Raw genomic sequence first — 7,429 nt, 5'->3', positions numbered from 1 at the left:
CATAGAATTCAATAAACCCTAGTGTTAGATATATCAGTGTTAGAAAAGGATCCAGTTTGGAGCATATGCTCCAGTGAAATATTCACAATATAAGTCCCTGGGATTCTGTAACAAGGCTACACCATCCATGGCAGAGGATTACATGACTTTTAAGAAAAAACTCCTGAAGTATTACAGGGCTCTAGTAGAAACAGAACCCTTGTCCAAATGTCACCAAGTAAACAAGCATCCAGAACTATACTGCTGTTGGACCCAGTGAGTCATACAGTCAGACATGCCCAGTAGTCCATCAGGAAATGCAAATGTACATCTTGGATTGAACCTAAGCAAGACAAGAGGGCACAAGTAAACTGCATGAGCTGGAAGCCTAGAACTCCTATTACCAAATAGTCACACCAGAGCCCTTCCCTGGCTTGCACCTATGGATATATGGGGACTCCTATATGACTGACTGAAAAAAAAAAAAAAGAGCAACAACCCTGAACTAGATTTATGGATGGATTAGCACGCTTTGGGGATGCCAAGCAAACATGGGCAATGACTGCATTATAGTCATATTCAGGGCTAACCTTATAAGATAGTGGAGAGCAAAGTCTTCCCAATGGTAAGAGCTGCAAGTACTGTACCTGGTTACCTAGTCTGTGTAGAGGGAGAAGGGGCCTGAGGTGAGAATATTTAGATTCCTGGGCAGTGGGCAATGGCCTGGCCTTCTAATCTGGCATCTGCAAAGACAAGGACTGGAAGGCAAAGGCAAAGACAAAGAGGTCTAAGGAAGAGGCATGTGGATAGACATATGGGAGTGGACAGGAAGTGTGAAAACATTTATGTATACAGTGTCAATGCTCACTAGACAGCATTCATCACAGAGAGGCCCTGAAAACCAAGTTGACAAAATGACTCAGTTCACATTGCCAGCTTTTCTCATCAGCCATCCTAGAAACAGCATAACAAGCATATGACTGGAGTGTCCATGGTGACAGAGATGGAGGCTATATGCGGGTCCAACAGCATGGACTTCCACCAGTGTAGCTATTAATATTTCTGAATGTCCAGAGTCAGCAACCTGGACCAATGCTGAGCCCCTGGTATGACACCATTCCACAGGAAGACCGATTGGCCATGTAGTAGTAAGGTGACTACACTGGGTTGACCTCTTCTGGGAGGGCCAGCATTTCATTTTCACAGGGATAGATACTTATCTGGGAATAAGTTTATTTTTCCTGCTTGTAGAGCCTCCACCAGTGACACTATTTGTGGGCTTATGGAATTCCTGGTTTATAGGCCACATGTCATAACCTCTAACCAGAATACTCGCTTCACAGTAAAGCAGGTGCAGGAGTGGGGCTCCATTAGCCATATCACATACCATGCAGAAGCAGCTGGCCTCATAGAACACTGCAACTATCTCCTAAAGATGCAACACCAAAGTGCCAGATTTAAAAAAAAAAACATTTTTTTGAAGGAATGGGATTTCATCCTTTGACATGCAGTGTAGGAGAGCCCATTTATTAAATCAGAAGCCTCTATCTGGCACTCTGTCACCCTTATGAAGGCGCATGTTTCTGGAAACCAAGGATTGGAAACAGGATTGGACCCACACTGACACTCCCAATTACCCACTAGGAAATGTTGTGCTGCCTGTCCTTATAGTTCTGAGCTCTGCAGGGTTGGCAGGTCTAGTCCACAAAGAGACCACACTCTTGCCAGGAGACATAAGTTATGGCTGCCACCCAGACCTTTTGTATCCCTTATGTCCAAGGACCAGCAGGTAAGAAGGACAGTCATATGCTGGCATGTATAACTGGTTCTGATCATCAAGCTAAGGGAGAGCTGCTGTTTTTCCACCAGGACAGGGAGGATTTTGTGTGTATCCCACATGGCCTCCTGGTATCTCCTGGTGCTTGCTGGTGCTCTCTTGTCCCATTGTAACTATGAATGGACAAGTGCAGCAATCCCAGGTGGAAAACGTCTCCGAGCACTCAAGAATGAAAGTTTGGCAGTGTATGTTCTCATTCATTTGGGGAATATAAATAACAGTGAAAGGGAATATAAGGGAAGGGAGAAGAAAAAGACTCCTAACTCGGGGAAAAGAACTAGGGGTGGTGGAAGGGGAGGAGGGCGGGGGGTCGGGGTGAATGGGTGACGGGCACTGAGGTGGGAACTTGACGGGATGAGCACTGGGTGTTATTCTGTATGTTGGTAAATTGAACACCAATAAAAAATTAATTTATTAAAAAAAAAGAATGAAAGTTTGGGTCACATAACCAGGTAAGCCACCAGGACCTTCTGAGAAGGTAGCTGAGGGCACCTTACCTCCCCACCCATCCCAAACCCAGCCCCAGTTACTTCCAATCCGTCAGCAGGCACTGTTGGATTTCCCTCCAAACTGTACCTTAAATCCATCTACTTCTCTCATTTCCACTTTTACATCTTAGTCCAAGCTATGATCATATCACATTTGTCATTGCAAGAGCCTCCTAAACATTCTCCTTTCTCTCTCTTGTCCTACTACAATTCACCCATCCTACAATAGACAAAATGACTTAGAAAAAACAAATTGAATTTCTTCTACATGTTTACAAACTTCCAGGGCTTTCTTTGCATAAGCAGTTCTTTTTCCTGCAAGTGTCTCTTTTTGGATCTCTGCATGATAAACTTCCATTTGTCACTCAGTTCTCCGTACAAATGCCACTCATTCACTGATGCCTTTCCTGGCCACCAGGGTAAAGAAAATACTAAAATAGGTTCCCCCTACCTCCACAACTCATGGTTATTCTCTCTGAACACTAATTCATTTATTCTTGTGTTTTTTTTCTTATTTATCTCTTCAGATAGACTTTAAGATTTATTATTTCAAGAATTAAGTGTGCCTTGTTCACCATTAAATGCTCAGTGCCAAACATGGTACAAGGCACATGATAGATGCTCAAAACTACTTTTTGTTGAATACATTTTGTCACTGACAAAAGAGACTTTTGCCTAAACAAAACCATTTTACCTAAAAAGATACCAATACTATGTCATGTGGCTGTAATTTTGATAAAGGACATTGGGAATAGCATAGATATTTAACTATGGCTTTATATGTCATCTTTCATAGGGGCAGTAAATCCACAATTCAGAAAACATTTTCATGGGTAAAGTGACGTTAGGCTATATGGAGAAAACAAAGACAGAGGTATAATAATCTAGGAATCCATTCCTTTATGAGGGCCCAATTAAATTATATATTATTTACATGTTTGATTATAAAAATTATACAAGCTCATTATCGATACTTTGGATTATATATTTGTATCTGTCATAGATAACAACTCTTTCACCTTCAGTTACTATTTTCAGGTTTTTCTTTCTTTTCTTAGATTTTATTTTTATTTTTAAAAGATTTTATTTTTAAGTAATCTCTCCACCCAATGTAGGGCTCAAACTCACAAGCCCAAAATCAAGAGTCACACGCTCCTCTGACTGAGCCAGCCAGGCACTCCTCCAGTCTTTCTTTTAGGGTAAATTGGATATACAATTCTGTATTCTGCTTTATTCCCATTTACATTATATAATCAACATTTCCCCATATATTTCCAAATAAAAATTTAAAGGCCTACATTTTATGTGACCACATGAATGTGCTATAATTTACTTTATCCCATTCCCTACAGTTAAAGCTTTTCATTTTTCTCAGGTTTTTCTTATTATACAATAATTCTGGGAGGACCATCTTCATTCATTGATGTATATCCCTATTTCTGATTATTTCTTTATGATATAGTCCCCAAAGTGTAATTTATATGTCATAATGCTTGAGGATTTTTGAAGGTTGCTGGAGATTGCTGTTTCTTTCCATAAATTCATATTTGTGCTAATGTATAGTTCCACCAGTAAGACTTGATGTTTGTTTCATAATATCTTGCCACCATTGAGCATCATTATAGTTTGTTATTTTTTATAATTTAATAGGTGACAAATAGCATATCATTACTGTTTAATTTTACTTTTTTATGATTTTCCATGTTTATTTTATAATTTTAATCAATATGTTTTGATGTATATGGCCATGACTTTTTAATTCTTACTTTTTAAATCAGCATCTTCGTTTTCTTATTAATATCTAAATAGTTTTAATTATAAAATAATAAATGCTTTTAAAACTTCCAACCATGTAGTACATAAAGCAAAAATTCTCTTTTCCCATATGTATCTAAAACTGTTAACATTTTTTGATAGCACAATTTTATTTCATAAAGCATTTTTTGAGCAATAATCAACAGTGAATTGACAGGCCAGGGTTCCTATTGTAGACTCCCCCATATCTTTTTGTTTGACCTTGAAACTGTAGAGAACAGATTTTATTCTAATACAGAGACAGCAGGTGCCCACCCATTCATCCATTCACTCATTTGTTCATTCTTAAGTCCATTATTTTAATGAGTACCCCATAGGGAGAACTTGGAAACTTTCCATCTCTACCTCTCTCCCAAATCTGCTGGACGCATAAAATTTAACCATTAGAGAATCGTTTTAGGAATGATCGATCTGGGGACAGAGCTGTCAAGAATTCCAACTGTAGAGAGTCAGGCAACAGACCAATAGCTGTCTCCTTCCATCCATTTCATCCCACTCTTCTACTCCTGGGGTTCCTCATCCTTTTTTTCTCATTTATAGCTTTTTTATTTGTATTGGTGAAATTTCACGGGATTTACTTTGAGGTAGAGGAGGGCTAGTTTCCAGACCAGCTATATGGAAGAAGCTTAGGGTACAATTTATTTCACACCTAGTCGTCTCACACAAAAACGGGGTAGGAGTCCTCTTCCTCTTCTGGGTTGTAGGTGGATCTGGGGCCTGGATGGAATTTGTCCCAGAGCCAGGACCAGGGTGACAGGATCTTTGAGGGCCTGGGTTAGGGTGAGGAAAATGAATGACTTATGCAAGTGTAGGACTGGGTCCTGTATTGATTTTAAATTTTGTTCATCGTGAATTTTGTCATTGATTCAGAATTTTTAAAATAGTTCACCAAAACTGTGTGCTCTTAATTTACTCAGTTTTTTGATGGCCTCTAAAATTTTGAAGCTGGGTGATTCTCAAATCTGCTCCCACCTGTCACTTTTGGAGAAAGTATTGGCTTCCTTCCATATCCATCTGCTCTAGCACTAGGTGTATTCCACCTGTTTGAGTCTATGTCCTGGTCTGTCTATGTCCTGTGACCACTCAGCTGTTATTGCTCATTTGACACTAATGGTGGCAGAACAATAAAACACTAGGAAAAGGCACCACGCACTTTGGAGACCTCCACATACTTCTTTGGTTGGAAGATTTGGGATCGGTGGAGTTGGGGATGCCTGAGAGCAAGTCCTATTCCTCCAAGGGCCCAGAAGCCATAGGGGCCTGCAGAAGGTAAACTATTACAGGGATTCTCAACTCTGGCTGCATATTACAATCACCTAAAGAACTTCCGAAAATACTCATGCCTGGTCCTACCCTCAGCTTTTCATTTAGTAGGTCTAGGGTAGAGCTGAGTCATTATGATTTTTTTTAAGCTCCTCAGATATCAAATGTATAACCAAACATGAAACCCACGGTGTCTTTCATTACTCCAGGGCCAGGTGAGGCTCCTCCTGAAGGGCGTGGGAAGCAGATTGTGGATCTGAATAGTGAGCTAGAATCAAGTGATAGTTTCCAAGGGTTTTGATGAAGAAACGCCTTTTATAGCCCAAATTGGTAGCAGTGGGGAGGAGGATGGGGAGCAGGGCTCAGTATTTTCACAATAATTTCATAGTACTCTGCCCCAATTATATTCACCATTGATACTGGGAGATGATTGGTCTTTTCCCCATTTAGTGCCCCAATTTTTGTTGTTTTGTTTTTGAGGTATAAGTCTGGCCTCTGCTTGTATCAGATTTGAATGTAAAGAATTTCATCAATCAAGTTTCTAAATATATCTTTAACATTTACCAAGGAGTTTCTTCCAAAATATGGGTTCTCTTTGGGGCATACCTGTAGGCATTTTGCTGTGTGTTTTGAATATCTTAAGAGACATGTTTCTGCTGCAAGTTTCATCTCTAGTTAACATCCATCTCAATTTCAAGGCCATCACCCCCTGCCTTCAGAAAATCCCCTCCATTTTAAGGGTTTGAAATAAGCACTGATGTGGAGAGGGGCTGATATTGCTTCTCAGGTTGTCAATGACCATAATGATGTGAAGAATCTGGAATAGTTTCTATCTTCATTACCCTAATAGGACTTTAAGGACTATTAGGGTAATGAAGATTAATAGTTCCATTAGCCTTTCACTTTCATGTTAAACCAAAGCCACAGATCATTGAGGAGACAAAGGTATTCTAAATATTATGTAATTGTCATTGACTGAGAACCAAGAGGCACTGCCTTTGGTTCCTTGCAATAAGTTTTGTTTCAGTCTTTGCTAGATAACCAGAACTTTTTTTGGTCCAGATTGTACCACTGAAAATAATCACTATATTGTCCTCTATTCTGAGGTTTATTAAAAGCAGCTCTTGCGGGATCCCTGGGTGGCGCAGCGGTTTGGCGCCTGCCTTTGGCCCAGGGCGCGATCCTGGAGACCCGGGATTGAATCCCACGTCGGGCTCCCGGTGCATGGAGCCTGCTTCTCCCTCTGCCTGTGTCTCTGCCTCTCTCTCTCTCTCTCTCTCTGTGACTATCATGAATAAATAAATAAAATCTTTAAAAAAAAAAAAGCAGCTCTTGTTCTGTGGTGATATCTTTTGGGGAGATGGTGTGGAGAGTGGTGGGGAGACGAGATGTCAGGGCTGTTTCTCCTACATTTTGGAATTCTTGATAGACTAATGTTTCTGAAACATTGTACTAAGATCAAAGGGCCTCCATTGGAAAAATTTGACTCGTGGTAATTACCTAGAGAAATATTCACAAAATATATTTTTTGTCTTGTGTCATAAAGACATATTGGGAATTTACCTGGCATTTCCACCAAACTGCTGCATGAATTTAAGGAGGCCACTTCTTTTACTGCAGCCTCAAGTTTTCATGTCAACAGACTAGAGTTTACATATGTGATCTCAAAGCTCCCATCCAACTCAAATATTCTGTGATTTGTTGATTTCCGACCAAAACTGGGTGAATTAATGCATGCAGTTTTTACTTTGTCTCCCTAGAGACATTTTTCTGATGACTTTATCTCCCTAGAGACATTTTTCTGATGACAAATTCAGCATATCAATGCTGTAATGTTGCTATTCTTATTTTTTTATTATTTAAGACCTCTATTAACAAGTATGTGCCATTTGTTGACTTGATTTTAAAAATCAACAATTAAACTTTTCTTACAAAATAAAAATGAATTTCCTAAAAATCTCAACTTAATCAGATATGAAACAATTTAAAAATCTTTAAAGGTGGGTAGCCCCAGTGGCCCAGGAGTTTAGTGCCACCCTCAGCCCAG

This window comes from Canis lupus, chromosome X (genome assembly GCF_003254725.2).
Source record: "Canis lupus dingo isolate Sandy chromosome X, ASM325472v2, whole genome shotgun sequence".
NCBI classification, from domain to species: Eukaryota; Metazoa; Chordata; class Mammalia; order Carnivora; family Canidae; genus Canis; species Canis lupus.
The sequence above is the reverse complement of the archived record's forward strand: the minus strand, read 5'-3'. Positions refer to the sequence as shown.